This window comes from Cetorhinus maximus, chromosome 12 (assembly GCF_964194155.1).
Source record: "Cetorhinus maximus chromosome 12, sCetMax3.hap1.1, whole genome shotgun sequence".
Classification (NCBI taxonomy): Eukaryota; Metazoa; Chordata; class Chondrichthyes; order Lamniformes; family Cetorhinidae; genus Cetorhinus; species Cetorhinus maximus.
In genome coordinates, this window is record NC_135890.1 from 98,116,883 (window position 1) to 98,131,862 (window position 14,980).

The following is a 14,980-nucleotide window of genomic DNA, read 5'->3' on the forward strand; positions in this document are numbered from 1 at the left end:
ATTGACACAACAACAACTTCCATTTTTATGAAGTACTTTTAATGTAGCAAAATGTCGCACATCGTTATCAAAAGAATGGATCCGGAGTAGAAAAAAAGGAATTATTCGAAGGGGTGACCAAGACATTGGTCATAAATTTGGATTTTAAAAAGGGTCTTAAAGAAGAAGCGGGAGGTGGAGTATTTTGGGTTCCAGATTCGAGGCAGTTGAAGGACTGGAACCAATGTTTGGGCAAAAGACAAAATTTACAATAATTTATTTGAGGTGTTATTTCTGTAGAGACTGCTAACTTTTAAAAGGAAAAATTTGAACTTCCAGTTGATAGCTGAAAGGATAATACAAGGAGATTTAATGTTTTAAGGCTTTTGCTGTCAAAACAGATTAAAAGCACTACTAACTAAACACTATTGTTGTAGGCAATTTATACTTCAAGCTACAGAACAGAAGGTTCCCTTTTTGCTTTTAACACAACTGAAAATCCACTTCAGAGGTATACTTTACACTGTCCCTTAAGTAGTCATTTGATTTTCCCAAACCAGTCAAAAGTGATTCTCAGCTTCTGAGGTTTTATTTTCATTCTTTTCCTTTTCCAGCCTGGTAACTTTTAACCACAGAACTGTCTTTCAGTGAGGGTTTTTCCTGGCGATTCTCGCTCTACACAAGCTAGGAGAATCTTCCAGCCCTGTTTCAAATCCTCATGAATTTGGTCTGTTCAGTCTGAGTGCGAGCTGTCATCCGCTTTCCTGCATGGCAAACCGTAGGAACTTTCAGCTTCTAGCTGCTCCCTTTCTCCCTGATCCTGTAAGACTAACTGTGTCTGAGAGTTTCAGGGGTATCTTAGAAATCCTTCTCTCAAAGCCCATCTCCATGGCTATACGAATCACATGGGCGTTGTATCCAGGAAGAAATGCTAGTTAGCTATTCTTGAGACCCCAACTGTTCTTTATTTTGGAAGTAAACCGACATTCTTTAAAGTTTAAAGCATAACTGTTTACAACCGGACATTCCCAACATCTTACTGGGACTTTGGAGACTAGCATTCTAACCACTGTAAAGACAGATGCTGCTGCCATTGTCTCTAAGTGTGAACACCTTACACCTTTCCAGCAAACAACCTGGACCTCTCTTTAATCTTTAACAGCCACATAACCCAGCTCTGTTGTTATGCAAGTTTTAACGAGCCACATGACACCCTTAATTCTATCCATAACTAAAGACACAGTCTCAAAATATAACAGTCTTATAACCTTTGTTACAAGTGAGGCTTTATGAATACAGAATAGTCTTGGACGAAGGTTCATAAGGCTGTGTATTACTGTATGAAATGCATAAATGTATAATACTGATTCCCTGAACTCCCAAGTGTTAAACTGATATTTTTATGGCTGTTCTTATTACCATTTCAAGCATTTTCCCATTTCCATGTATTTTCTCTTTCTTGTTATTGTTCTTTTCCTGTTCCAATTTTTTTGGTTTTAACATTGCCTTTAGGCCAATTTGGTGAGAAGGAGAAGTCGAGTCTCTGCAGTTGAGAAGATTCTCAAGATACATGTGTGGTGATGGATGCTTCGAATTAAGTCAACTCTCTGTTGAGACAGCTGAGCCCAGCAGGTTTGCAGCATTCCAGGGCATTGTTGATGACTGTTCAGTCAGCTACATTTACTAATGGAATCTAGAGGGATGCTCCTGTCACTGGAGACTGAGATTCTTCCCATTTAATTCCAGGTAATACTGTAAGCCATTGCCCTAATAGAAAAGGCATTCCTGGTTGGACAAGTAGCAGGTAGTCTACTAATGCTATTTGCTGGTTGAATAAGCAGTTTTACTGATGAAATTCCAACAGTAGCCCAAGACACATTGTTGGGAGCCCTGACATTGCTAACTTGTATGTAAACACTAGGTAAATGGGTGTATTCCTATGAGAAAAGAGGGGGCATTCCACATCAGACAAACAGAAACTTTACCTGTGTGCATTTTTCAGTAGCTTACTTTGAAGTTTCTTAAACGTGGGTTTTCATATGTCAGATAAGTGGCTGAATTTTTTTAAAAAAAATCAAACTTCTTAATCTTGATAGCTAGTGGAAAAAATTATGAACAAATAACGACACTAACTTGAATTTATAAAGCACCTTTAACATAAAGTACTTTAAAAAAAATCATAAAACAAAAGTCTGACACCAAGCCACATATTAGCCTAGATTTTACAGTAATAACGATGGTGATACTGTCAATGTTTGTAGTTATTATTCCTCTGAAACTGACAACATGTTCTGGAGTCCACACCTGAGTTAAATGTAGAAAGCCATAAGTTACTGGCAGTTATTCTACGTCCCCCTTCATAGGGTGTGCTGTTGAGCTCCCTCCAGTCTGCAATCAATTAGAAATCAATGAGCTGATGCGAATTTGCCCTTTTACACTATTAGTCACACTAAAATCTTTGAAAAAGTTACACCTTGTTGAATGAAGTGTGACTGGGTTTTTAAACAATGTACTAAATTCAACATCATAATTGTTGCTGATCAGCCTCACTGGCCCTGAACAACTAATTTCACGTTTGTAGAATATCAAACCTCTCAATTAAAAATTCCACATTTTAAAAAATGTTTTAAAATTGAAGTTGATATTTCAGCTTCTATCTTAATCCTATATATACATCCCAACCTTCATTTTAGTTTCCACAAAATATCAAAAATGAAGAATAATCAGTACTTTTATTTTCCTGGTTTGCCATCTGTAAGAATACTTCAGTGTGATTGGCTGCCTACTATACCTGATGACATCACTGTTGCTGGACACTTGGAAATTCCCTTATCTTGGCACCAGGTTCAAACTGTCAGGAATTGGGAAATCCAGACCACCAAGATCGCTAGATCTTTGAAGATAGCTTTTGAAGTCAGTGATGAATGCCATTGCTTTGCCACTGATTGTGAAATCTGAGCCTTTAGGTAAGCTGATCAAAAGCTTTGTCAAAGAGGTAGGTTTTGAGGAATGTCTTAAAGGAGGAAAGGGAGGTAGAGAGGCAGAGGGGATTAGGAAGAGAAATACAGAGTGTAGGGCCTAGGCATCTGAAGGCCTGGCTGCAACTGATGAAGTGAATAAAAATTGGGTTGCTCAAGAGGCCAGAATTGGAGGAGCAGAGATATCTCAGAGGTTGTAGCGACGGAAGAGATTACAGAAATAGGAAGGGGGGCGCGGTATGGAGGCATTTTAAAACAAGGATGAGATATATTTGTCCTCTAATCTGTACATCAATCATGTTTGGATTTTCTTTAGAGACCAGATCAAAAAGTAACAGACCATGGAACTCATGTAGTATCTCCTGGCTAACTGTTCTACGCTTTTGAAAGTACTGATTCATACAGGGCTACTGGCTGCTATCTGGCCAGTCTTCAGGTATGAAGTAATTTGTGGGAAGGTAGTTGGGGGGTGGGGGGGGGGGGGGGGGGGGGGGGCGGGGGGGTCAAGGAAGAGCATTTCAACTGAGCCTAATCTAACATCCTCATGAATAGTTTTCAGTTTTCAGCTGAGGTCACTGAATAGCAATCAGAAGCTGTAACTCGATTTAGCCCAGGGATGCTAAAGTCAAATGTAGGACCTCACTGTTGCCTCTACTGAGTTCATCTAAACTGAGACTTATCTGATCCACAGTAAATATTTAATTTACCATGAGCCATTTGGTAGTCAGACTTAAGATATTTAGACCCACTTTATTACTCACATTTGATACAATTACAACATCATTCTTTCATGCAGAATATAAATAGCACCATCCAATGCTGTAAGTAAAGCCCTATAGAGAATTTGGAAAGGAAACTGGAATATTTCTAGTCCCTGATTAAAGAAAACAGCATAACGAATGAATGATACAACTACAAGTGAGTCATTCAGTCCCTCATGGAATAAATATTGTACTTAATATAAAACAAAAACAGAATTACCTGGAAAAACGCAGCAGGCCTGGCAGCATCAGCGGAGAAGAAAAGAGTTGACATTTCAAGTCCTCATGACCCTTCCGCAGAACTGAGTAAAGTTATGAGAGGGGTGAAATATAAGCTGGTTTAAGGTGGGGGGGTGGGGGAAAGAGAGAGAGAGAGAGAGAGAGAGAGAGGTTGGGTGGAGGGGGAGGGTTGGTAGTAGGGACAAGCAAGCAGTGATAGGAGCAGATAATCAAAAGATGTCACAGACAAAAGGAACAAAGACGTGTTAAAGTTGGTGATATTATCTAAGAGAATGTGCTAATTAAGAATGGATGGCAGGACACTCAAGGTACAGCTCTAGTGGGGGTGGGCTGGAAAGACTGACAGGGCATTACAGATTTAAAAATAATGGAAATAGGTGGGAAAAGAAAAATCTATATAAATTATTGGAAAAAACAAAAGGGAGGGGGAAGATACGGAAAAGGGATGGGGATGGGAGAGGGAGTTTAAGATCTAAAGTTGTTGAATTCAATATTCAGCCCGGAAGGCTGTAAAGTGCCTAGTCAGAAGATGAGGTGCTGTTCCTCCAGTTTGCGTTGGGCTTCACTGGAACAATGCAGCAAGCCAAGGACAGACATGTGGGCAAGAGAGCAGGGTGGAGTGTTAAAATGGCAAGCGACAGGGAGGTTTGAGTCTTTCTTGCGGACAGACCGCAGGTGTTCTGCAAAACGGTCGCCCAGTTTGCGTTTGGTCTCTCCAATGTAGAGGAGACCGCATTGGGAACAACGAATGCAGTAGACTAAGTTAGGGGAAATGCAAGTGAAATGCTGCTTCACTTGAAAGGAGTGTTTGGGCCCTTGGACGGTGAGGAGAGAGGAAGTGAAGGGGCAGGTGTTGCATCTTCTGCGTGGGCATGGGGAGGTGCCATAGGTGGGGGTTGAGGAGTAGGGGGTGATGGAGGAGTGGACCAGGGTGTCCCGGAGGGAACGATCCCTACGGAATGCCGCCAGGGGGGGTGAAGGGAAGATTGTTTGGTGGTGGCATTATGTTTGGTTTGGTGTTTGGTGGTGGCATTATGCTGGAGTTGGCGGAAATGGTGGAGGATGATCCTTTTAATGCTGGTGGGGTGATATGTGAGGACAAGGGGGACCCTATCATGTTTCTGGGAGGGAGGAGAAGGCGTGAGGGTGGATGCGCGGGAGATGGGCTGGACACGGTTGAGGGCCCTGTCAACGACCGTTGGTGGAAAACCTCGGTTAAGGAAGGAGGAGGACATGTCAGAGGAAGTTTTTGAAGGTAGCATCATCAGAACAGATGCGACGGAGGCAAAGGAACTGAGAGAATGGAATGGAGTCCTTACAGGAAGCGGGGTGTGAGGAGCTGTAGTCGAGGTAGCTGTGGGAGTCGGTAGGCTTGTAATGGATATTGGTGGACAGTCTATCATCAGAAATTGAGACAGAGAGGTCAAGGAAGGGAAGGGAAATTTCAGAGATGGACCATGTGAAAATGATGGAGGGGTGAAGATTGGAAGCAAAATTAATAAATTTTTCCAGGTCCCGACGAGAGCATATAGCCGCACTGAAGTAATCATCGATGTACCGGAGAAAGAGTTGTGGGAGGGGGACGGAGTAGGACTGGAACAAGGAATGTTCCACATACCCCATAAAGAGACAGGCATAGCTGGGGCCCATGCGGGTACCCATAGCCACACCTTTTATTTGGAGGAAGTGAGAGGAGTTAAAGGAGAAATTGTTCAGCGTGAGAACAAGTTCAGCCAGACGGAGGAGTGTAGTGGTGGATGGGGATTGTTCGGGCCTCTGTTCAAGGAAGAAGCTAAGGGCCCTTAGACCACCCTTAATGTCCTTAATATATCTACTTTAAAAGTCTTGTGTACAGCATGAGATTTCCAACCATCAATTGTACTTTTGTCATGAATTTCAGACGCTATTGTGTCAATGTTTACCATTTGTAAATTACTATGTCAACTGTTAGAGTCTTGTTACAGTTTATGACCGCTCAGTAAATCTGTGGAACAAGTTTTCTGAAATTTTTGTCCAAACTTCATCGCCATCTTAACTCAACAACCTACACTTGTCAAAACCAATGGCAATTTGTTCGAATTATTTTACTCATACAATGGACTTCTTTTGAATATCAATTAGTCTGTTGAAAGTATCAAATATACTTGGCTTTAAGCAGCAAAATTTTAATTCAGTATAACACTATTTTTCTCTATCATGGAACAAACTTCTTTGAAGTGTTCTGGTTGCAATGGTGATAAGTAGGATGTTGGATTGGTCCAGTGTATAGCACAAACATATTTTGTTCTGGTATTATCATCAGAAAAACATAATTAGATTTGCTTATACATTAGAGGGGTTTCACATTCATATACATTGGATAACTATTTACCACACTCAGTATTAATTACATTGGTATTCCATTAAAAAGTTGGCTCCCAGTCAAGCAATATCTTGATTTTAAAATTCTTATCCTTGTTTTCAAATCCCTCCGTGGCCTTGTCCCTCCCTGTCTCTGTAATCTTCTCCAACCCCACAACCCCCTGAGATTTCTGCACTCCTTTAATTCTGGCCTCCTGTGCATTCCCAATTAGAATTGTTCCATCACTGGTGGCCATGCCTTCAGTTCCCTCAGCTCCAAGCTCTGGAATTCCCACCAGGCATCTCTCCACCTCCCTTTTGTCCTTCAAAACACTCCCCATAACCCACCTTTTTGACCAAGCTTTGGTCACCTGACCTAATGCCTCCTTTGTGTCCCATGTCAAACCTTGTTTTATAAAATGCTGCTGTGAAGCATCTTGGGATGTTTCATTGCATTAAAAGTTTTGATATAAATATGTTGTTGTACAACAATAATGGTCATCAACAGCAGGTCTTGGAGAAATTATAAATAGATTTTGTAAGTTCAGTTAAAGTTTATTTACATAAACAAGTTGACCCCAGTCCATTCACTGCTGATATTAAAACTGGAGTTTTACTCTAAAAATATCAAATGCTTACTCCAATGAAACATAGCATTATAATCAATTCTGGTTTTTAAAAAAAAAGTTATTTTCTTGCCCTTCCTCCCGCCATAACGCTACGTAATAGGCAAGAGAGCAAGCAGGCAATTCTGCGCTGTTTCATTGGTAACTGATAGGAGTGCAACAGTTCTGCAGATTGTCATAATTTCTGATTTACCGCTGCATTCAATGTGGAGAGTCTCTCATATCCATTCTGTGGCATGTCTTGGTAGCTAACCTGAAACTAGTGCAGGGAATTGCAGGCTGAAACTCATACCTATCACCCTTTGGCATGGCGTGTGACTGCGCCAACATGCTGTGCTGCACAGCACTATATTTGAGGCCAACTTTTTAAAACTAATTGTCATCTTCTTTAAAAAAAAAGTGTTTTTTTGTGGAACTATCAAGACAATTAGCATCAGTTAACAGCATTAGTGCACAACATGGGAATTAAGTTTGTGGATTCCAGCCCCACTCTGGGGGTGGAATTTAATGCCTGCCCCCATGACAGGTTTGGTAGCGCCAAGTGGGTGGAGACCCTGCCACCTTCCTGTTTCTGCCCCGATTAAGTCCATGGCAGGAAAGCCCTGCTGCCAATTGAGGTCCTTAAGTGGGTAATTAATGCCCACTCAAGGGCCTCATTCCCCCCACCACTGGTATTCATCCAGCAGTGGGAAGGGGATTTGCCACTTGGGAACCCTGCAAAGTAAACGCTATCAGGGTTGCTAGGTGGGGTCCCTCATTTAAAAAGGACCCAGCATCAGGAAGAGTGTGGGGGCCCACTGAAAGCCCCCCCTCCCCATTCTGTTGACACCCCTTTCTCCCTACAAACCCCACCATGATCCCCTGGGTCCACTGGCAACTCTGGGCCTCAAGTGGGTACAGTACCAGTAGCAGCCTCCACCTCCCCAGTGGTGCTGCTGAGCAATAAAGAGCGGCAGCAGGCATCCACTGGGGTCTTTGATCTTGGGGGAAGGCCTGCCATCCCAGTTGTCTGCACTTAAATGGTGCTTATTGGTACTTAATGCAGCGGGCCTTCGCGAAAAGAGGCAACACAGGGTTCTTGTCAGCTCTCCAGTCACTGGGCAAGACCCCATTGCCTCCATTAAATACCACCCCAGGACTTGAGTACATGATCTAAGTTGGCACTTCAGTGCAGTACTGACAAAGTACAGCACCTCCACTTCTGACAAAGTACTACACTGGTAGAAGTGTTGTCTTTTAGTTGAGACCCTATCTGCCTGCTCAGGTGGACATAAGATCATATGATACTGTTTGAAGAGTAATGGAATTCTATTGGTATGCTAACTTGCACCAAGCCCTATTCTCCATCACCCCTTGCTGACCTACATTGATTAACACTCCTATGGAGCCCCTCAGGACATTTTACTCTGTTAAAGGCACTATATAAATCTGAGTTGTTGCTGTTCTAGCCAATATCTTTCCCTCAATCAACACCATTAAAGGATTATCTGGTCACTTATTCCTGATCGTGTAATCTTGCTGTGTGTTTCATTACAATAGTGATTATGCCTTAAAAAGTATTTCATTGGCTGTGAAGCTGTTTGGCACATCCTGAGGTTTATGAAAAGGCTGTATAACTGCAAGTTCTTCTTTCTAAAAGACAGAGTCATGCATATGCTTACAAACTATCATTGCCATATTTTTCCCGAAATAAGCACATGCACCTTTTCTGGAGCCATTTGATAGCAATCTTGAGTTTACACCCTGGCATTTTAAAATATACTCCAAGGCCAAAGACATCAAGGCTAATTATGACCAACCTTCATTGCCTTGGTTAACAGCAACTAACTCCGTATAGACTGAATATAGGATCATTCTGTTCAGTGAGACCAAATGTACACTGGGCAATAATCTAATTTATCAGAAAAATTACTACATTTTGTTTTCTGGTATGTCCTTTTTGTAATGCAAATTGATACCTGTATTGTATTCAATACCACATTCATCATGCATAAATTTTAAAATGCTTTTCAGTTTAGTATTTACTGAATGCGGAAGTTAAAAATATTGCAACATCAACATTTTAATCAATCAATGTTTTATAAACTGGCTAAGCTTTGACTAAAGCTTACCTCTTGAACATTAATAAACCAGTAACACGTGCTGATGTCTGCATATGCGATTCCAGAATCAATCATTCTCATGTTAAATTGATTTGGAATAGGCTATTGTAATATGCTTGGCTAAAGGCAGTAAACTTAATTACAAATGCTATGAGCTAAAGTTATAGATTATATTTTATCAAATGGGATTTGGTTTTAAGTGGACTTAAAATTAGTCAATTTTGTGCAAATGAAACACTTTCAAATACAAAAGCACACATTCCACAATTCATTTATTAGGTGTAGATGGCTGGTAAACATTTTTGTATATCATGGACCAAAAAAAGATTGATCATTCATGCAATTATGCAAGTAGCCAATACATCAAGATATTCCATGTAAATTGAAATATTTAATTACAAAAATCATATTTAAATAATGCTTATTACTAGAAAGATACAAATTACCACCCTTTGTAAAAGTTAAGCAAAATGTCTTAACACAATTCCCAAAAGGAATAAAGGAATATTACTTTGACAAACAATCTTATAATATATTTGTGTGGCACATATTTATGTAGTGTCTTTCATATCTTACAGGATCAAACCTTACACAATGTCATTAAACAAGGACCTATGGTGTTTTGTGTATGCCTTTTGGCAACTAAAAACTTTCAAAGCCCATGCCTAAATGCCACTTTATCATACACAAATACATCTGTTATTAGTGACTTTGTTTTCCATTCCTGCAAACTTCTCCCGCTCCAATATCAATGTGCAATGTGTTTTTGTTAGCTAGAAAAGATCAGCTGAATGTAAAATAAACCACAATAGTTTTACTGCAAAAGGAATTCAATCATGCAGACAAGCATTACATTTGAGAATCTGACCTCTAAAAGTAGAAGTATGATGCTATCCAAGTCACTGACTGAACTAGCTATCATTCCCAAAGAGTTATTCACATGTACTAACATTGCATAAACAGTTAAAATACAATTAAACCTGCACATTATGAATTGTTTTTAGTCTGTCTTATGATTTATGACTTTGTGCAAAATATCTGTATGGCTTTTATTATTTTAAGACCATTGCAGTTTTGCTTTGTGGTTTTAATAAAGCACAGATTTGCTTACATTTTCTTGATATGTATTCAAAAACGTTTTTGGACCTGTTGAGAAATATACTTTTAAAACAAAGTACACATTGGTAAATCTATATTTTATTTGAGGAAAGTTTGGAATTAAATCTTAAAATGTGTTCAAATGCAATGTTACCCAATACTTTAGCCACTAGTCAGGTGTGACTAATTGCATCTCTGATTAGCAAATAAAACATTAGTGATGGTCATCACTGTTGGTTATGTGATATTAATACTTAAATTGGTACACCTGTATGCCCTGTGTACTTTAACTTTTTTGGGTAAAATGCTGATGAAAAGCAGAGTGCGAGTGTTTTTTGATTGTTGAGTGTTTTACTTCTTTGGTTACTGAATAGTGATACGTGTTTAAATAAATATACAGGAAGTATATTCATTATATTATGAGTAAATGTAAGGCGTTTTCTGCTAAAACTAATACAAATTGCTAATATAGTGCCTTTACAGCCACACTGTGGTTAGCAGTGATTTCTATTGACAACATAGTCCTAAACACATACCCTATTTTATCAGAGCTACACATGTTCTGCAAACCATAAGCTCATCTGTTTACACATGGTGATTTGAAAAGAACTTGAACAATCAGTCTAGAATAATTTAGAGTTTCAGAAACTGTGCCAGGTAAAATGCACAAAACTGATGAAATATTAAAAATGGTAAGATGCTGTCAAATATAAAGAAAATAATTGCAGTATGGGCAAAGTTTAATCTGCAGTAAATTTTTACACTGCATGGTCATGGTTACTATAATCTCGTAATATAGTGACTCACTTAAAAATAATGTTTCAAGTCCTGATAATTCATTGATGAAGAGACCAAGACTGGCAAATCATTGCTAAAAATTTGTGGCACATTTCCAAAATTCTAAGTTCACAAATAGGATTGACAAGATAACCTAAAAGTATTTTTGAGAACTGTATGCCAAATTTAAAAATGGTTAATGGTAGCATTCTTTGTGCTGGTTAAGTGAACAGCATCCTGTGTGTTTACACTGCAGCTTTTGCAGATTGCAATCAATAAGAATTGTGTTAGTCAAATATGGCTGATAAATAAAAACAAAATCCTGGAAAAACTCAGCAGGTCTGGCAGCATTTGTGGAGCGAGAAACAGCGTTAACGTTTTGAGTCCAATAAGACTCTTCCACAGAAGTGTCATATTGGACTCGAAATGTTAACTCTGTTTCTCTCTCCACAGATGTTGCCAGACCTGCTGAGCTTTCCCAGCATTTTGTGTTATTTCAGATTTCCAGCATCTGCATTATTTTGCTTTAATTTTACTACTAACAAACACTTGCAGATAGTCAAACATTAAAGTATTGTGTATTTATCTGATGAAAGTCTGGATTGTAATGCTGATGACAGCAAAGCGCAATCATTAATTTTCCTCCAATTTATTACCTCCCCTCCTTAACCAGGCAAATATACCTTTTGTAATTGCTTTTGGCATAACTATGAAAGTCTCTCATTTTTCTTGGCCAAGAATATAACTGTCTTGATTTTAAAAAGATATGGTAAATGCTGCACAATGGCAGCAGCTTAAGGCAGTTGTTTGATTCTGTGCTCAAGATCATGTTAGGAACAGACTGAAGACATGCTTTCTAATTATCTTCTTTTTCATTCACTTTCCTGCCAATTTTCTCCCCTCTCCTGAAGGTGCTGAATCTAGACTGAGGTATGGTTTCCAGCAGCAACAGGCCATCCATAAATGTACTGAAACAGGTATTCATCTGGTGTGAACTTAGACAGTGGGTGTTGGCAGGCTGTTTGACAACGGAAGGCAGCATAATCAAGGCCAAACCTATCCTCACCATAGACATACCAGTGACCAGGAGTGGGCACACACCCACTTTACATACACAATAATATATTGAACACATGGGCCTATGTTTTCCTGTGCAAAAATATGTATTTTTCCCATTAAAAATCAACATTACAGAACTACAACAACTGGTTACTAATAGATATTAATGGTGAAGAAAATGAAACTGATGTGGTCAAAGAAAACTTGCTGCACAGACTCGTACAGTTCCACAGAAAAAGTGATTTATAAACTTTACAGTACTTTGCTCTAATTTCAGCTCACAAGCTCAACTATTTAGTTATGCAGATATATTAAATATGATTCTGCAGTATATTGTAAACCAACTACAATTAAAAAATGTGTAAACTTACAAAAACAGGTATACAAGTTGCAACAGGTTTTAGGACTTACAAACTGGGCACCAGAAATGCAAGAGTGATCCTTTGCCACCGGACCTAAAAATCATAAATGCAGTTTTCACATCAGTGTGACCAGTACATTCTGTTGGATTTGGATTCTACAATCTCATTTAAAGCCAAGGGCTTTGAAATTATATTGTTGGATACTTAAACTGAACACCAATGTCTTTGTCTGAAATTCCAATGAGCTGTTTTAGTTGAGACTTTTAAAGTAAATGGAATAAAGCTTCTGTTAAAATAACAGATCAAAGAATTGTGGGCAAACTCAATTTCTGCACAAAAATTCTCAAAACGTGAAGTGACTGATTGTAGAATCATGAAAGTGGAAGCTTAAATTGAAAGTCTAGTGAATTTCCACAACTGAAAGAAGCAAATTCTAATATACAATTTTTAATCCATACAGAAATAGACAGATCTAATTAGCTTCCCACAGCTTAATATAAAATACATTCTTAGAAGCATGCCTGAATGCCACATTGATTTTAAACTGACACCCACTGATTATATTATGTGCCTTATGATTCAAGTGCATCTTTTGCCAATTAAAAATAACCAGGATTTTCCCATCTGTTCTCAACTCTTCCCAGTTTCCTTCCATTGTGTGTCCACTCCCTTTTTATCACTTAATAGCACTGCATCAGTCATTACAACACTTCTCAGGATTTTATTGGTGTACTGTTATTGAAAGAGATTCCTGTATATGTCCTCTGGGACAGATATAGTTTATTTTAGACACTGGCCAGATTACTTCCCTACATTGGAGATTAAAGTATTGGAATTTTTGAAGACTGCTGCCCTAAAGTAAACTAAAAGGCAAACAGTAATCCAGGTCTACACATAGAAACTTAAAGAGAAAATGCAAATATACACGGCTGTAATATATCGATTTAAAAAACCTCCCCCATCATTGTAGTGCAACTTATACTACAAGCACATCTTTTGTAGTCCTACATTTCAATTTAAAAATTCTGCTCAATGTTCTGAACATTCGCCAGATATATAGTTGATAAATTCATTAGGTGACAATGCAAACAAATGATCTCTTCTGTATAAGGTGCAGCTTTTGAAATATCATGGACAATGCTATGTCTCAGTAATGGCAAAATGTTGTAATCTGAAAAATTGCTTTTTTAAAATGTGCATTTATTAAAAATTAATAATTGTAAAAACCCATTTAACATTACACTAAAAACGCAACAAATATTGACTGAAGTTGAGCTTCCTTATAACTCCAAAGCCATAGAGAATATTTACGATTCTACCCTCAGGATAACACTTGTTATAGAAATGTGAAAGGATTTCACTTACCATACTTTGTGATGTCTGGGTAACAACAGTATTGATTGCATTTGTCAACTGATATCAAACACTGGACAACAAAAAACAATTTTCTTGCTTATAATGGCTATTCATCTATAATCACATTTAGCATTGCCAACCAGTGATCTTGAGGGAACAAGATGAAGTACAAAGGCCTATTAGTGTACTTCATGTCTTGGGTAGAATATATTAAAGGCAACAAACACCAAGAATAACATTGATTCACTCCACTTTTACTATATAAATTGATTTTTTTTTGCTAGTTACAAAATACTAGTGATATATATAGTTTGACACCGATGTTGGGAGAGGGTTATACAGAGGACAAGAACAACAGCGAACAACTAGCACTTTGAGTTACTGTATCATCTGGGAACTTTCAAACTCCAATGATGATTTAATAAACATTGGTGCATTTTATAAATGTCAATACTTTTCTTGTATTTCTGTAAATGTTTTATTTCTCTCTACTCATTCCAATAGAGGTTATAATTTTTTTAAGCCATTCATTTTAAGATGGTACAAGTTAGTGTGTTTTCCCCCAAATGGAGATAAAGGTGCGTCTTATATTGAGGTACATATGTGGCAATGACATTTCAGGACCTTATTCCAGTCATCATTCTGCATACATGAGCTAGGGAGTTATGTGGCAGTAGACTATTTGACTACAAAAGTGATCATGGCTAATAGGTGAAATACAGTTTGTTAAATATTTTGTTTCTTAATTCTGCATTATAAAATGTGCTTCTTAAAGAGAATTCTTCATCCTTTGAAGGCTCATGCAGGTATAAAAATGATAAGAAAGGACCTGATTGTTCATTGCCCTACCCTATACAGACATGACGCACCCCACAAACACCGTCAACCACCCACTGTCATTTGCAACCTCCTGGGAGAGAAAAAAATCTGAAGCCATTTTGGGAAAACAAATGTGAGGGTGGGGGGGGGGCAGGGTGGAGGTAGAAAGCTGCAAATAACTTCAGTTGAAAGGAAAATTGGGTACAGTGTGTACAGAGCAGTTAATCCCCTTTCACCGGTTTTCTATCCCTATGCTTTAGGGTGTGGCTGCAGCCATCCAGTACCTCATCTCGATGGGCTGATACTATGAGTGTTAGCAAGTTATTCTCTGTTGGGGTTGCCACAGGCAAGCTTGATCCTGTCCACATTTGATATCAATATGTGCACTCTAGAAAGTATCAGTGGATGATGATCAGGGAAGAAAACACTGACTTTTTTCTCCCTTTGCCTAGGGAAATTGGAGCCAATTTGAGCATCTGCCCC